Below are 17,853 nucleotides of genomic sequence, written 5' to 3'. Positions count from 1 at the left end.
TATTACTATAAACGAGCGAAGGCTTGGGAGAAAGACCTGCTTAATGGATGTATAGTACTAATAACCTTAATGCTTATAACCTATGTAATTGGATGGATAATATGTTGATGGAAAGGATGTAGGGGGCCTAGAAATCAGGAGGATAATATGATTATATAAACAAGGTGACCCAATGGGTTGGATTTGATCACCACCCCGGCAGGTCACCATAATGGGAAAGAGAAATAATCGGGTTGGTCAATGATTAAAAGGGTTTAATCAGGACCAAAGGGGAGACTGAAAGGGTTAAAAAGAGCTAAGATGAGGGGATTAAGGAACAGAGTATATATCCAAACATATAAGGAATTGGTATGAACAATGTCCAGAAGGAAAGTCTGGTGTAGTCATGGCCAAAGTGCACAAACCGTGAATCACTAACTGAGGAATGTATTGAGAGAGAACGTATGGGGTCACAAGACCAATGCACACAGGTCACAAGAATTTGCACCCGAAGCCAACTGTATGATGAAAGAAATGTATACGTGTAATGCACCTAATTGCAAACAGTAGCCACGACTCAGAACAAAACCTGTATATAAGGCAGGAGATTTTCAACGATCGGGGAGCATTCGTCCCAGCATGAGTGTCTCCCCTGCTGGCTTGTAAATAAAGTTGCTTTACTGAACGAACCTCCGGACTCTGAGTGATTGATTGGGAATAAGGTGGACGTCGACCCTTTATATTAGCGGGTCCGTCTCGGGGAGAAGAAGCTCTCCCGGTTACCCTTAGAAGGAGGAAAGGTTCAGCTGGGAAGGGTGGTGTTTCCTGTTACTGAAGTGTGCAAAGTATCGATGGGTTTTGGAGGCTGTGGTTCATCTGAGGGTCCCTGTGTTGATCATGTTCAGGGAGCTGACATTTTCAGCTGACCAGTTGAAGGCGATGCTTTTTAGAAGATGGATTTGGTGTGTTAATAAAACTTTAACTCCATTCAGGACTGCTTTTAACCACTTTCCTTTGCAACTTAGTATGAAAAAAAAATTCTCTATTGTATTTTTATGTATAACAAATCAAATTATTATGAGATCTAAATCAGGACAAAGTAACCTATATGAGTTTTACCGGGGTTAATGGCATCCAGCATTTCTCTCCACACTGCGTACGGTAAAGGGCCGTTGAATTTTTCGATAGACAGGGCGGCATCTGCTAATGTCAGTGTATTATGGTCCTCACTAATCCTGCAAATATCAAACAATTGGTTATAAATTGACCATAAACACTTTTCTGAACTATTTTACCAAACTGTGCAGAGTTTCAGTAAAGAGCATGGCCTACCTCCTCTTCTGACGAGTTTCTTCCTGAAATAAATAAAACACAATCTGAGTTGACAGAGACTGACCGTCGATACCGGACAGCAGAAATTACACCCAGATTGTTACAAGCTGCTGATAATTCCCAATTCTCACTGCTGCCCACACACAGGTAGAAAGAGGATATTACAAAAAGGATATAGAAGCACTGGAGAAAGTATAAAAGAGATTTACAAGAATGATACCAGAACTGCGAGGGTTCAACTAACAGGAAAGAGTGAACAGGAAAGATCATTCTTCAGAAAAGAGAAGACTGAGAGGAGACCTAAGTGAGGTCTTTAACATTATGAAAGGATTCGATGGGGCAGATGTAGAGAAGATGTTTCCACTTGTGGGGAGTCTAAAGCGAGGGGTCATAAATATAAGAGAGTCAGTAATAAATCCAAAAGGGAATTCAGGAGAAATCTCTTTACTCAGAGAGTGTTTAGAATGTGGAACTCGCTACCACATGGGGTAGTTGAGGTGAATAGCAGAGATATATTTAAAAGGGAGCGAGATAAGTACATGAGGGAGAAAGGAACAGAAGGATATATAGATAGGGTGAGATGAAGTAAGGTGGGAGGAGGCTCGTGTGGAGCATAAACACTGACATTGATCTGATGGGCCGAATGGCCGGCCTCTGTGCTGTAAAATTCTGTGTAATTCTATGAGCAGCATATTTGAAAACAGGCCAATGGAAATTACACGAAAAATTATTAAATGCATCCGATAGAAGCAGGTTATAGTTGATAAATCTGATTAGAATATCAGGTATTTGAAATCAACATCAGTGTCACTCCCAGACACAGTGCCTCTCACACCCACCCTACCAGACACACCCACACACTCACAACATGGGACTGGAACTGGATTGGAATGTGAGTTTCAGGAGAATATTAAACTTGGATACCACAGAAATAATTACAGACTAAATATCAAGATCAGGGTAACTCATTCCCGGGGAGGTTGCAGGTATTCCCGGGATCCTGTAGATATTGTGGGAGGCCGATTAGTTCGGTGACAGTAGAAGCTCCGCCCCGGATAGACAAAACAATCGATCGATTTAAATCAGTGACGAATTATTGGGAAAATGCTGCATTTATTTCAAAATTCTCGCCCGTCAACTTGTGACTTTGAACTTTCACTGAACTAAACTGAAATATAATCCTCACCTTCAGAAATGTCAGCTCGTCTTTTTGCTCCATCTGTTTCTGCAACTTTGAGAGTTTCTCCTGAATAGAATTTAAATTCTCTTGAATCTGTCGAAGATTTTCCTCCATTGATTCTAGAATCCTCTCCTCTTGTTCCCTGAGATCTCGGATTAATCGCTGCTCTTTCTCACTGAGAATCTGGTGTATTTTAGCGAACTCGGATGTGATGCGGGTCTGCAGACTGCTCGACTGTTCCTACCAAATGAAATGTGAAAAATAATACTTAATCCGCAATAAAAGCAAAAAAAACCGAATCAAACTTCGAAAATCAGCAAAGGGAGATTTACCCTAATTTCGGAAATCTTCTGTTTCTGCCGTCGCTCCGTTTCTAGAACCGCCGATTTCTTCTCTGTGAGAGAATCTAAGGAAGATTTCACCTGACCCTGGGATTGGGAGAGAAAATCACAGAATAAAAGTGTTAGACATGAAAATGTGATAAAATAATCAGGTGATCAAACCTGTTCCTTTTACCTTGTAGATTCCAACAGCTTCTTTAATGGGCATGAAGCGGTGCTCTCTGTGTTCCTGCGCATCTCTACAAACAAGGCAGATCAATTTCTTGTCAGTTTCACAAAACAGCTTCAGTTTTTCCTGATGTTCCTCACAGTGAAGTTTACTTTCCTTCTCTTTCGGATTCAGCTTTAATTTTCGAGCTTTCTCGGCCAGATTCGCTAAGGCCCGATTAACCCTGAGGTTTATTTCCGGAAACTCCTCTCTACATTCCGGGCAGGAGTTTGTCTCCTTCTTTTCCCAACACTGTGTGATACAGGAGCGGCAGAAGTTGTGCCCACACTCCAGTATTACCGGATCGGTGAAGAAATCCAGACAAATGGGACAAATTGCCTCCTCGGACAGACTCTCGGCCTGCTGTCTGGAAGCCATGTTCACCCTCAGCACTTCCTGATTCAAACCGCTTTTAGTTTCCGTGTTTACTGCGCTGCCGAACAGCCTCAGTTCAGCGATTTCCCCGATGAAGTTCACGGCAATACTCAGGGAATTATTATATTACTATAAACTAGTCTATGTCCAGTCGACATTTACACAGGGAGATAAAACCTAGAGCAGATTAAAGGACAAACAGTGTTAGAGGACGGAGGGGAATAATTGAACCTTGGCCGGGAGGGTGAAGGTTCCTGGGGTGTCGGCAGTGGGAGAGGGAGAGAGAGGGAGGGAGGAGCCGGAGATGGGCGGGGGTCGAGATTCCAGTGCACTTTGATCCAGACCAAATTCGCTCTGGTGACACACGGTGTGAGATATGGATCCATAAACTGAATTGTGTTAATGATTGCAACCGTTCACCCTGAAACACAAAGAGTTGTCTGGATCAGTTTCAGTACTTGCTGATTCAATCTGCTGGTGTCATGGTTCTGTGGGTGGATCCAGACCCGGTTCCCAGTCACAGATCACTTGAGTCCCTGCAAGTGCTGTTCACACCTGGATGAAATAAAGTTATTCCTGTGCCCCTTCGGGTAGCCCCTGCTGCCTCCTGTTATGCACCACCTTCTCCTGAAAGACGGAGGGAAGTTTGTCAGTGAGTGTCGTGCAATCTGTTTGAGTGAGTAGCTGGCATTGTGTGCAAGCTGTGAGATTTGGGTGTGAGGTTTGCAGCAGTTGTAAGTGTGTTATAGTGTGAGCTTGAGGTGAAGGAATTAATGTTAGATTAATGAGTCGTGATTGATAGAGATTGCTGATAGGTGAGTGAAGGGGTGGTGAATTGAGCAGTGTGTGAGTCCAGTTGTACACATATGACATTTGAAGATGACGTCACTGACATTGACCACTTGTGTGAGGTCATTAACCATCTTGCGACACTCTAATCGCGCATCATGATACCCGCGTATATTTCGGGCCTGCTCCAATTCCCAGCACTTGAACTTTCTAAAACTGGTCTTTCCCGGGGCTCTGAGGCATTCCCTGGTCTTCTCCCCCCGGGCACACTCACCGATCCTCCAATCACAGCTTCACTTTCTTCTGCACATGCTCGCTGATCAACAGTGACTACAGGTTAAAGTACTTAATTGGCTGTAAAGTGCTTGGGACGTCCTGAAGCCGTGAATGTTCTATAAATACAAAGCTTTCTTCTTTCTATTGATCTCAAAGAAAATTCTACCCAATGTTGGAGACGGTGACAGAAATGGAAACCTTTGTATGATAGCGTTGCACTGATCCCACAACTTCATGCTGATAAGTGAAGCAGTTGAGATGTACAAGGTAAAATAAAAATGTTCCTCTGGGCTTCTCTCTCACCCCCTCCTTACTCCGCCGTAACCTGGGCGTAAACCCGTTTACACACGGGAGCAATTTTAACTTAACCCGCCCCTCGGGAAAACTGACGGGGTCTCGATTCAAGCACTGATTTTTCAACCTGCCCCGATTTTCCTGTCAGCGCAGAGTAAATATCGGGCGGGGTGCACAACCGGCGACCCCGTGTGTTTCCCGCCCCGCCGAGTAAGGGTAAAGTGACCCCCGGGGCATGTGTAGTTGGGGTTACGCCGACGTTACGACGGAGCCTTCCGAGTGGGTAGAAATTCCGTCTCCCCACAGGAAATTCATCCCCAAAACTTTACCATGGCATTCAATGTCTACCCACCCCACCTTTCCATTTGCTTATCGCGAACAAGCATATTCACCCTGTGAAACTCTCTTTTAATTCAGGCCAAACTCAAGTCGTTGTCTAACATCCTCAGGACGAAATCCACTCTTCTGGAAGCTAAACTTACTCAAAACCAGGTTTTACAAGTCGGGGTGGGTTCTGTCTGTTGGCTTTTTTCACTTTTTACTGTTTCTAGCTCCCACTCCTATATTCTGGTCTGATGATACACTTTCCTTTCACAGGACCAGACCAGCCAGCTGCAGACATTTGTTACTCCGAATTTGCTAAAATGCACCAGATCCTCATTAAGATGGAGCAGCGCCTGATCGCCGAGCTGAAAGAGAACGTGGAGAAGATCTCGGAGCGACTTGAGAAAAACCTGCAGGACATTCACCAAAACGTAAACACCATTCAGCAAAAGCTGCCGAGATCGCAGACACAACTCGACCAGGAGGACACCATCGCCGCCTTAAAGGTAATTATTTCCTTTCGGATCAGCCAAGACCACTCCCGTTCGGGAAATGGCCAGCAGACAGCTGGAGTAAAGACTGAAGCGCTTCTCCGACTTTTCCCTACACGGCCACGGTTTCTTCATTTTATTGGTTGGCTCACCCATATTCTGAGGACAACTGAGTTGTCACACCACACAGAACTAAACCTTGTCCAAGTATTCCGTTTTAAACTTGTCTCTGTGTGGACCAGTTCCTGGCACTGACATGTAACTGACAGGAGCCAACAACAGCAACCACTTGCATTTATATAGCGCCCTTAAGGTAGTAAAACGTCCCAAGGCACTTCACGTCCTAAGGAGCGTTATCAAAACATTAACTCCCAGCCAAAGAGAGAGACATTTGGACAGGTGACCAAAAGCTTGATTTGGGTGGAATTTTTTTAAACCAGGGCCCAACACTTTAGGAAGGATGTGAAGGCCTCAGAGAGGGTGCAGAAAAGATTTACAAGAATGGTTCCAGGGATGAGGGACTTCAGTTCCGTGGATAGACTGGAAAAGCTGGGGTTGTTCTCCTTGGAGCAGAGAAGGTTGAGAGGAGATTTGATAGAGGTGTTCAAAATCATGGTTCTGGACAGAGTAGATAGAGAAACTGTTCCCATTGGCGGAAGGGTCGAGAACCAGAGGACACAGATTTGAGGTGATTGGCAGAAGAACCAAAGGCGACTTGAGGAAGAACATTTTTACGCAGCGAGTGGTTAGGATCTGGAATGCACTGCCTGAAAGTGTGGTGGAGGCAGATTCAACGGTGGCTTTCATCGGAGAATTGGACAAGTACCTGAAGGGAAAAAATTGCAGGGCTCCGAGGAAATGGCGGGGGAGTGGGACTAGCTGAAGTGCTCTTGCAGTGAGCCAGCACGGGCTCGACAGGCCGGATGACCTCCTGTGCTGTAACCATTCTATGATTCTAGCGGTCAATTGAAAATTTCAAACCTGAAATTGATAGATTTTTGCTGGGTAAGGGTATCAAGGGATATGGAGCCAAGGCAGGCAGATGGAGTTGGGACACAGACCAGCCATGATCTAATTGAATGTCAGAACAGGCTTGAGGGGCTGAATGACCTCCTGTTTCTATGTTCCTATCATATTTATGACGTGTTTCCTAGCAGTGTTCTGCTGTACACATCTGCCCCCTTCTGCCTCATTTTATACCGTCATTCTCCTACCCTGAGCTTAAATCTCTCCCGATTACTGCCCCCTCCCTCTCCCGATCGCTGCCCCCTCCCTCTCCCGATCGCTGCCCCCTCCCTCTCCCGATCGCTGCCCCCTCCCTCTCCCGATCGCTGCCCCCTCCCTCTCCCGATCGCTGCCCCCTCCCTCTCCCGATCGCTGCCCCCTCCCTCTCCCGATCGCTGCCCCCTCCCTCTCCCGATCGCTGCCCCCTCCCTCTCCCGATCGCTGCCCCCTCCCTCTCCCGATCGCTGCCCCCTCCCTCTCCCGATCGCTGCCCCCTCCCTCTCCCGATCGCTGCCCCCTCCCTCTCCCGATCGCTGCCCCCTCCCTTCCCGATCGCTGCCCCCTCCCTCTCCCGATCGCTGCCCCCTCCCTCTCCCGATCGCTGCCCCCTCCCTCTCCCGATCGCTGCCCCCTCCCTCTCCCGATCGCTGCCCCCTCCCTCTCCCGATCGCTGCCCCCTCCCTCTCCCGATCGCTGCCCCCTCCCTCTCCCGATCGCTGCCCCCTCCCTCTCCCGATCGCTGCCCCTCCCTCTGCCGATCAATTCAATTCAATTCAATTCAAATCGCTTTATTGGCATGACAAGTTACATCTTATGTTGCCAAAGCATCGAAAAACATTCATGTTTGTTCACAAAAATACAGATCTATCCATACAGTGTATAAACAGATATATCCCTGAGTGTATAAATATACTTTCGTATAATTTATATATACTCTTTTCTTATATTTAGTGGTTGTCCCTCTGTTTATGGCAAGCTGTAACATAATGTGCCGCTAGTGTTACACAATTTCTCTCTTCCCCTAGTAAGTATGGGAGTTTTTGGTCGTCATTCAAATTTCTGAATTCCGGGCATATTTTTGTGAATTTTGGGTAGAAATTCTCCCTTATGCCTTGATATTTTCTACAAGCTGTGAGGAAGTGCATCTCTGTCTCCACCACTCCCTGACTGCAGTGATAGCATATCCTGTCCTCTCTTGGTAGCCGGGTCTGCCTGTGTCTACCTTTTTCGATCGCCAGGTTATGTTCACTAAGTCTGTACATTGTCAAAGTTTTTCTCAGTTTGCTATCCTTTACCATGGTCAGGTAATCAGCCATGTTGTATTGTCTGTTTAGGGCCAAGTAGCAATTGAGTTTGCTTTGGGTTTTTGTTGTTTCTGCCCAATATGACAGATATTTTTCCTTTTGCTTAACGACGATAGTGTCGGGTCGAATTCTTTGTGTTACGCTGTCACTGTCCTAGGGCTGGTTATTGTTAGTAGTGTTAGTAGTTACTTCACTGAGTCCCAGGACTAGTTGACTGAGGGTATTCTTCTTTATGATCCTCTCTTGGCATTTCAGGGCTTCGTAATGATAGCATTGGGGGTTGCTCATTTCTAGGTGTTTCCAAAATTTGGTGGCTCTTTTTTGGATAGTGATTATTAATGGATATTGGCCTAGTTCTGCCCTGCATGTATTGTTTACGGGTTGCCTTTGAGTCCGGAGGATACTTTTACAGAATTCTGCATGTAGGATCTCAATTGGTTGTTTGTCCCATTTTGCAAATTCTTGTTGTGTTAGCGGTCCCCACACCTCACTGCCATAGAGTGCAATTGGTTCAATTACTGATTTGAAAATTTTGAGCCAAATGCTAATTGGGATTTCTATTTGGATTGATTTTTTAATGGCATAGAAAGCCCTTCTTGCTTTCTCTTTCAGTTCATTCACAGCCAGTTTGAAATTTCCCGTAGAACTGATTTTTAAGCCCAAGTATGTGTAGTTAGTGGTTTGTTCAATTTTGGTTGTTCCTAGTGTGAAATTTATTTTGGGTCCCTGATGTCTGGATCTTTGCTGGAACACAAGGACTTTGGTTTTTTGGGGATTTATTGTCAGGACCCAAGTCTGGCAGTACGACTCCAGCAGATCCAGGTTCTGCTGTAGACCCTCCTTAGTTGGTGACAGCAGAACCAGGTCGTCTGCATAGAGGAGGAATTTAACCTTGGATTCATATAGGGTGAGGCCGGGTGCTGTAGATTGTTCAAGTAGTTTTGCCAATTCATTTATGTAAATATTAAAGAGTGTCGGTGAGATTGGCGAGTCCTGCGTCACCCCCCGCCCCTGTGGGAAGTATTTTGTTTGTTTGTCTCCAATTTTAACTGCACATTTGTTGTTTGTATACATTGATTTAATTACACCATATGTTTTTCCCCCTACCCCGCTTTCGATAAGTTTCAGGAATAAACCGTCATGCCTTTTGGAATCGAAAGCCTTCTGGAAATCTATAAAGCATGCGTAGATTTTGCTTTTGTTTTGATGAACGTGTTTGTCAATTAGGGTCTGTAGGGTGAAGATATGATCTGATGTTCTATAGTTTGGCAGGAATCCAATTTGGCTTTTACTCAAGACATTGTGCTCCTCAAGGAAGTTTATAAGCCTTTTGTTTATGATACTACAGAATACCTTCCCCAGGTTACTGTTTACACAGATGCCTCGATAGTTATTTGGGTCGACTTTGTCCCCACTTTTATATATGGGCGTTATGAGTCCTTTGTTCCAGATATCAGGGAAGTAACCGACACTCAGAACCAAGTTGAAGAGTTTTAGGATAGCCAGTTTCATTTTATCGTCTGTGTGTTTAATCATCTCGCTAAGTATGCCATCTGCCCCGCAAGCTTTTCCTGGTCGCAGGTCCTTGAGTTTTTCAAAAAGTTCTTTTTCTGTTATTATGGAGTCTAGCGGGTTTTGGTTATCTTTTATGGCCATTTCGAGCTTTTCCAGTTTTTTGCATATTTGGTGTTGCTCTGGCCTTAGTGTGTTTTTCTGGTATAATTTTTCAAAGTGGTTTTCCCATGTGTCTCCATTTTGAATGGCTAATTCGTCGTGTTGTTTTTTGTGTAATGTGTTCCAGTTGTCCCAGAAACAATTGGAATCAATGGATTCCTCAATGGAGCTGAGTGTATTCTTAATATATTGCTCTTTTTTGGTTCTGAGTGTGTTTCTGTATTGTGTTAGTGTCTGACAATAAGTAAGGCGTAATTCCTCGTTTTCTGGATGTCTGTGTTTTTGGTTTGATATTTTTCTAAGTTTTTTCCTCATGTTATGGCAATCTGGGTCAAACCATTTTTCATAGTTTTTTGTTTTGGGTTTGTTCTTGCGAGCTTTCACTGCCACTCCCTCTCCCGATCACTGCCCCCTCCCTCTCCGGATCGCTGCCCCTCCCTCTCCCGATCGCTGCCCCCTCCCTCTCCCCATCGCTGCCCCCTCTCTCTCCCGATCACTGCCCTCTCCCTCTCCCGATCACTGCCCCCTCCCTCTCCCGATCACTGCCCCCTCCCTCTCCCGATCACTGCCCCCTCCCTCTCCCCATCACTGCCCCCTCCCTCTCCCGATCACCGCCCCTCCCTCTCCCGATCACTGCCCCCCTCCCTCTCCCGATCACCGCCCCTCCCTTTCCCGATCACCGCCCCTCCCTCTCCCCATCACTGCCGCCTCCCTCTCCCGATCCCTCTCCCGATCACTGTCCCTCCCTCTCCCGATCGCTGCTCCTCCCTCTCCCGATCGCTGCTCCTCCCTCTCCCGATCACTGCCCCCCCTCTCCCCATCACTGCCCCCTCCCTCCCCTCATCACTGCCCCTCCCTCTCCCGATCACTGCTCCTCCCTCTCCCGATCACTGCCCCTCCCTCTCCCGATCAGTGTCCCTCCCTCTCCCGATCAGTGTCCCTCCCTCTCCCGATCACTGCCCCTCCCTCTCCCGATCACTGCCCCCTCCCCCTCCCTGCCCCCTCCCCCTCCCGATCACTGCCCCCTCCCCCTCCCGATCACTGCCCCCTCCCCCTCCCGATCACTGCCCCCTCCCTCTCCCGATCACTGCCCCCTCCCGCTCCCGATCACGGCCTCTCCCGATCACTGCCTCTCCCGATCACTGTCCCCTCCCTCTCCCGATCACTGTCCCCTCCCTCTCCCGATCACTGTCCCCTCCCTCTCCCGATCACTGCCCCTCCCTCTCCCGATCACTGCCCCTCCCTCCAGTTCGCATCCCCCGACCCCAGGATATACCTGGGAATGCACAGAAGGTACATACAGCTCGGCAGTCACATTTCAATGAAGACCGAGTCCCAATATTTGAAATCTCATAGACCTGAAACATTTACTCTGTTTCTGTCTCCACAGATGCCGCCTGACCTGCTCAGTATTTCCAGCATTTTCTGATATTATTTCAGTTTTCCAGCTTCTACAGTATTTTGTTTTTGTATTTGAAACTGAAGTAATTCTGTGTATTGAATATTATTTCAATGGGCCTGCCCGTGTGTGGCAGGAAATCCAATGGGCGGTGAAATAGGTGGACTGCGCCCAGTGCCACATTTCCACCCACTCACCCCAGCTGTGTCCATTCATTGCCAGAGGGAGGGTGGAAGGTCCCAGCCCAGGAATTTGATGCTAAACTACACTGGTTTATATATTGCATCCCCAGATAATCTTACCAGAGTCAACTGAGCCGAGAGTAACTTTATCCTGGCAAATATTGTTATATAAATCGCACCGTTAGGCTTTGCCAAATTTGAGATTTTCACACCACTGATTAATTTTATCTGATATATCAGTCATTTCAATCTGTAAACCTCTGGTCTGTGTGACAATATCTGCTGTTTATAGAGAGTTTAGTAGTGTAGGGGGAGACTGGATTGAATTCAGTCAGTAAATTACTGGCACTGAGGTGTCTGTTAGTGCCCCAGATGTGCGCTGCTGTGAGGAGCAAATGGAAAAACGTGACAGCATCTGGATCGTAAGAGGAAACATCTGTTTTCAGCAGGGTGTCGGATCAGACCCTGGAACAGGTTGATCCGGCCCGCGGACTTGCCCTCAGAGGCGGACTGACTATCGGGAAGTGTCCCCCGGACCCTCCACCGGTGAATTTGGACTCTGGATTTTTCTAAAGCCGGTCTGTCCCGGGGCTCTGAGGCGTTTCCCGAGCTCCCCCCTCCCCGCTCTCCAGCCGCCTTCACTCACTCTGCAGCGCTCCTCTGCTCTGCAGTGAAACCCCGATTAAAATGAGACGGAGCTGATAAGCTGAGGGTTGGAACTGACTATTGACCAGGTCATTGTCACTGGACCCGCCCCCTCACTGAGTGACAGGCTCTCCGGCCAATCCACTTCCCCCGGGAGAGACCCGCCCCCTCACTGAGTGACAGGCTCTCGGGCCAATGACCAGGTCATTGTCACTGGACACGGGCTCTTCTATTTCAGCCTGTGAATCGCACGCAGACGGGTCGCGGAACAGACTCAGGAATTGGTCATTGACGGAACCTTCATGCGGTTCCTTCTGAGAGCGAGTGAAGCTGGCGGGCCTTGGGGAAGTGTGGCCAATGGCCGCGGTGGGAAAGCAGCTCGAGTGAGCCGGACCGCGGGAATCCACCGGAGACACGGCCATGGAGCGCCACCTTCCGGCTGTGGAGCCACATTACAGGCAGCGAGCTCACCGGCTTCCTGCAGTTCTGACCAAGGCTCATCGACCTGAAACTCGGTGTCTCTCCCTACACATGCTGCCTGACCTGCTGACTATTTCCAGCATTTCCTGTGTTTATTCCTGCAGTTCACACCTCCATTCTGGACTTAGCTGAACATTTTGAACAACCGCCCAAAACCAATTTTATCCCCAAAATTCGTTCATTGATTTGTTTTTGTTCGTAATGAATTTGCATCCAACCAGCGATCATGTGGTTTTAGAGCAGTCTCGCCATCTTTATTACATTCATTAATCTAACAATACAAACAAAGCGAACGAAAAGAACAAAAATGTTGTCAGACAAAAGCTGTAAAACAGGAAGTTCAGGCGCTGCTTACTGGTCTGTCAGGAGCAAGATACCCGTGGGATGTGCCTCAATAATCCCGAGACTCGATGTTAGCGAAACAAAACAAGGCTTTTATTAACTTAGAAGATAACAGTGGAGAGAGGTATCTTCCCTGGAGCTCTGCAGTACTGGCTGTGAGGCCAGACTGAGCTGGCTTACATAGAGGCCAGGTATGGGCGGAGCCCTACACACAACACATTCCATACATTCCAATACACAATACAATGGTGAGGAGAAACCTGAAACCAACCACAGTCACAGGCAGTGATGAATGGAATATTTCATCACATTCACCCCTTCTATAGATTTAGTCTGTTCGGGGGTTTGGTAGTCCTCTGCGACCGACGTGGCTGTTGTGGTGTCGCGGGTGTCGGCTGGGTGTCCCCGGTGGCCTCCTGGGTCTCTGCCGGGGGTGCCGCCAGGGTTGTTGAAGGGGTAGTTGGTGGGGGTGCCGTTGGTCGATGTTCTTCCGGGGGTGATGAAAGAGTAGTGGGTCGGTAAGAGTTGCTGTGGTCGTTGTTGCTGCTATTGCCGTGGTTGTTGTCGTTACCGGCTGGGGCGACGTCTTTTATTGACACGGTGTCCTCCCTTCCGTTGGCGTGCCGGACATACGCGTATTGGGGGTTGGCGTGGAGTAGGTGCACTGGCTCCACGAGAGGGTCCGTCTTATGGCCCCTCACATGCCTTCGCACGAATACCGGACCCGGGGTGGAGAGCCATGATGGCATGGATACGCCTGAGGTGGATTTCCGGGGGAAGCTAAACATTCGTTCATGAGGCGTGGCATTAGTGGCAGTACACAATAGCGACCGTATCGAATGGAGCACATCTGAGAGGACTTCCTGCCAGCGGGAGATAGGGAGGCCCTTGGTCCTTAGAGCTAGAGTGACTGCTTTCCATACTGTCCCGTTCTCTCGCTCCACTTGACCGTTACCCCGGGGGTTGTAGCTGGTGGTACAGCTCGTGGCGATACCCCTGGACAGCATGTACTGGCGTAGCTCTTCACTCATGAAGGACGCCCCCCTATCCGTGTGGATGTAGCTCGGCATACCGAACAGGCAGAACAGGCTGTTGAGGCATTTAATGACCGTGGCGCTGGTCATGTCTGGGCAGGGGAAGGCGAATGGGAACCGGGAGTATTCGTCCACAATGTTCAGGAAGTAAACATTGCGGTCGACGGACGGGAGGGGGCCCTTGAAATCTAAGCTGAGCCGCTCAAAGGGCCGTGTAGCTTTGATTAAGTGGGCTCTATCAGGGTGGTAGAACCGAGGCTTGCACTCAGCGCAAGTGCGGCAGTTCCTGGTCAGAGACCGAACTTCCTCAATCGAGTAGGGTAAGTTGCGGGACTTTATGAAGTGGAACAGCCGCGTGACCCCTGGGTGGCAGAGGTCGTTGTGGAGGGTCTGTAGCCGATCCCCGGTGGCGCTGGCACACATCCCTCGTGAGAGGGCATCTGGGGATTCGTTAAGGGCCCCTGGCCGGTAAATGATGTCATACTCGAAGGTGGAGTGCTCGATCCACCACCTAAGAATCTTATCATTTTTGATCTTCCCCCTCTGTTTATTATTGAACATAAACGCTACCGACCGCTGGTCGGTAAGTAGGGTGAAGCGTTTGCCGGCTAGGTAGTGGCGCCAGTGGCGCACTGCCTCCACGATGGCTTGGGCCTCCTTTTCCACGGAGGAGTGTCTGATCTCGGGCCCTTGGAGGGTCCTCGAGAAGAAAGCTACGGGCCGCCCCGCCTGGTTGAGGGTGGCCGCCAAGGCAAAGTCAGACGCATCACTTTCCACTTGAAATGGAGTGTTCTCGTCCACTGCCTGTAGCGTGGCCCGCTCAATATCCTGCTTAATGCTTTTGAAGGCGGCGTGGGCCTCAGCAGAGAGTGGAAAAGAGGATGCTTTCAAGAGGGGGCGGGCTTTGTCGGAGTAGTTGGGGACCCATTGGGAATAATAAGAAAATAACCCCAGGCACCTTTTCAGGGCTTTGGGAGTGTTGGGCAGGGGCAGCTCCCGTAGGGGGCGCAATCGGTCGGGGTCTGGTCCGATTTCCCCATTCTCCACCACGCTGCCTAGTATGCAGAGGCGCGTGGTGTTGAAAACGCACTTGTCCTCGTTGTAGGTGAGGTTGAGTTTTTGTGCGGTTTTCAGGAACCTCTCGAGGTTCGAGTCGTGATCCTGCTGGTTGTGACCGCAGATGGTGATGTTGTCGAGGTAGGGGAAGGTTGCCTGCAAGTGGTGGTCATCGACCATGCGATCCATCTCCCTCTGGAAGACCGAGACCCCATTCGTCACCCCAAAGGGGACTCTGAGCAATTGGTAGAGGCGTCCGTTCGCCTCGAAGGCGGTGTACGGGCGGTCCTCTGGTCTGATAGGGAGCTGGTGGTACGCTGACTTGAGGTCGATGGTGGAGAACACCCGGTATTGGGCGATTTGGTTCACCATTTCTGATATGCGGGGTAGCGGGTAGGCGTCTAGTTGGGTGTACCTGTTGATCGTTTGGCTATAGTCGATCACCATCCGTTTCTTCTCGCTACCCCTTACCACCACCACTTGGGCGCGCCACGGGCTATTGCTGCATTCAATAATGCGCTCTTTCAGGAGCCTGTCTACCTCGGTTGCGATAAACTGCCTGTCCTCCCAGCTGTACCTCCTGCTTTTGGTCGCTATTGGCCGGCAGTTAGGGGTAAGGTTCGCGAATAGCGAAGGTGGCTTTACCTTCAGGGTAGCCAGACCGCACACTGTGAGGGGCGGCTGGGACCCACCGTACTTGAGCGTGATGCTTTGGTGGTTGCACTGGAAATCCAGGCCCAAGATCACGCTCGCGCATAGATTCTTCATGATTAATACTTTAAAATTATCGTATACAGTCCCGTTAACGGACAATTGTACCGTGCAGTAACCCAGAATGGTCGATGTCTGGGTTTTATCAGCCATAGAAATGGTACCCCGAGTAGGGACCACCTTTAGGGAGAGTTGTCGTGCCAGTTCCGGGTGGATAAAACTCTCCGTGCTTCCACTGTCAATTAAACATTTAACCCCGCACCCGTTTACCTCGATGTCCACCATTGATTTGGATAGCGGGTGGGGCCTGGTCTGGTCCACTGTGACCGATGCCACTGTAGGGCCCTGATCGAGACAAGATGGCGTCCACGCTGTCTGCTCACAAGATGGCGGACCCCACGAGGTCGGGCAAGATGGTGTCCAAGATGGCCGCTCCCACGGCGCACACGCGGCGGTGGCGGGTTTTGGTTTTCCAGCGGGGTTCCCTCTGCACACCTTCCCAAAGTGCCCCTTCTTACCGCACTTAAAGCAGGTGGTGCCTTTCGCCGGGCACAGGTTTCTGGTGTGCTTTGGCTGCCCGCAGAAGTAGCAGTTGGGTCCCCGACGCGTCGCGGCTGTCGTAGGGCTTCTGGGGGGAGAGCGGGGCCCCGACGGTGTCGGGCTGCTGGGCGGGGAAGATGCCTTCCAAGATGGCGGCGCCCTTGGTGCACACGTGGTGGCGTGGACGGCGTGAGCTGAAGAGTAGGTGTCCGAGTTTCTCTGGGCCACATCCAGGGATCGCGCGGTGTCCGCAGCCTGTTTCAGGTCCAATCCCGTTTTTTCCAGCAGTCTTTGCCGGATGTAAGTGGAGCTGAGGCCTGTGATAAAGGCATCGCGAACAAGCTCGTCGGTGTACACTGCGGCTTTTACATCTCGGCACTTGCAGTCTTTGCCAAGCATTTTCAGGGTGCCTAGGAACTCCTCCACCGATTCCCCAGGTCGCTGTGCGCGAGTGGCGAGCAGATGCCTAGCATACACCTCATTCGTAGGCTGCTGGTAATGTGCCTTTAAGATGTCGCAGGCGGCCAGGTACGTGTCGGCGTCTTGGATGAGGGGGTAAACCCGGTGGCTTACCCAATTCCGCAGAATTCCGAGTTTCATACTCGTAGCGTCTTTGACGGCTGCGGAATTGTCCAGGAAGAATTCCATACACATAAACCAGTGTCCGAAGCATGCTGATGCGTCCGGAGCATGCTGATCCAAATCCAAACGTTTGGGTTTCAGGAGTTGATCCACTGTGTTGAAAAATAAGTTAATAAAATTGATGTGCCTCAATAATCCCGAGACTCGATGTTAGCGAAACAAAACAAGGCTTTTATTAATTTAGAAGATAACAGTGGAGAGAGGTATCTTCCCTGGAGGTCTGCAGTACTGGCTGTGAGGCCAGACTGAGCTGGCTTACATAGAGGCCAGGTATGGGCGGAGCCCTACACACAACACATTCCATACATTCCAATACACAATACAATGGTGAGGAGAAACCTGAAACCAACCACAGTCACAGGCAATACAATGGTAAGGGGGAACCTGAAACCAACCACAGTCACAGGCAGTGATGAATGGAATATTTCATCACAGATGTAGTGGAAGAAAGTTCACGGGCACTGTTGTTGGCCACACATTGAGATCCAGATCTTACTCAGGCCAACAGAGGCAGGTAAAGAAGAGAGGAAAGGAGCATCAATCACACAGGGGCATGGAGTTTCCCAGCAGAACCAGGGTGTATTCCAGCAGATGCATGAAGCACACAGCAGAGGCAATCGGCATCCCAGCAGAAGCAGGGTGCTCACATCAGAACCAAGACACGTCCCAGCACAGGCAGGGAGGTAAAGAAATGAAACAAAGGTGCTCTCTTCTGTACCTGCTCAAAGCAGGTTACATTTCCGTATTAGCAGAGACATGGTGTGAACAATAATATAAAAAACAAAATCTACTAATACAATAAACCTGAATTGGAAAAGCTGTTTCAGGTGTATAACGCCTCATCACAAGTTCTGATGAAAAGGTTCACATTCAAACCATCAATCGGCTCTTTTCTCTTTACAGATACTGACTGGCCTGCCATGCACTGCCGGCACTTTGTGTTTTATATCCGGTAGGAACAGTTTGCCAGTGAGCCTCAGCAGCTGGGAACAGATGTGTGGCACTGGAGGGGCGGGGGAAAAGGCGGCAACTAAATTTGCCACACTACAGTGACAGAGGTTCCTCATGAACAAAATAAGTAGGAAACCACAATATTTCTCAATGCACTGAGGACTGTAAAAGAGATTTCCCTCCAGCTTATAGGGCAGCACAGCTCAGACTGGGAGATCACCATGTGTGGAGTGCAGCGAGCACCGTGGCACAGTGAGCTGAGCACCAGCACAGCCAATCGCCTTTTTATAATGTGGCTT

General features: G+C 49.2%; 1 pseudogene across 1 annotated transcript in view; it reads right to left on the bottom strand.

Annotated features, from left to right (window-relative positions):
* LOC147096235 (zinc-binding protein A33-like) overlaps positions 1-3,658 on the bottom strand; it is a 35,155-nt pseudogene extending 31,497 nt beyond the window's left edge. The window contains exons 1-5 of the transcript XR_015074871.1: positions 3,008-3,658; positions 2,824-2,919; positions 2,498-2,731; positions 1,312-1,334; positions 1,099-1,214 (exon numbers count right to left, since the gene is read on the bottom strand). The product of XR_015074871.1 is annotated as a zinc-binding protein A33-like (transcript). The remainder of the gene's footprint in view (positions 1-1,098; positions 1,215-1,311; positions 1,335-2,497; positions 2,732-2,823; positions 2,920-3,007) is intronic.
* Positions 3,659-17,853: the final 14,195 nt, after the last annotated feature.

Source organism: Somniosus microcephalus, unplaced genomic scaffold (assembly GCF_052327205.1).
Source record: "Somniosus microcephalus isolate GS21.2 unplaced genomic scaffold, FLI_Smic_1.0 unresolved_chr1, whole genome shotgun sequence".
Lineage (NCBI taxonomy): Eukaryota > Metazoa > Chordata > Chondrichthyes > Squaliformes > Somniosidae > Somniosus > Somniosus microcephalus.
This window is presented reverse-complemented; position numbering and strand designations above follow the sequence as displayed.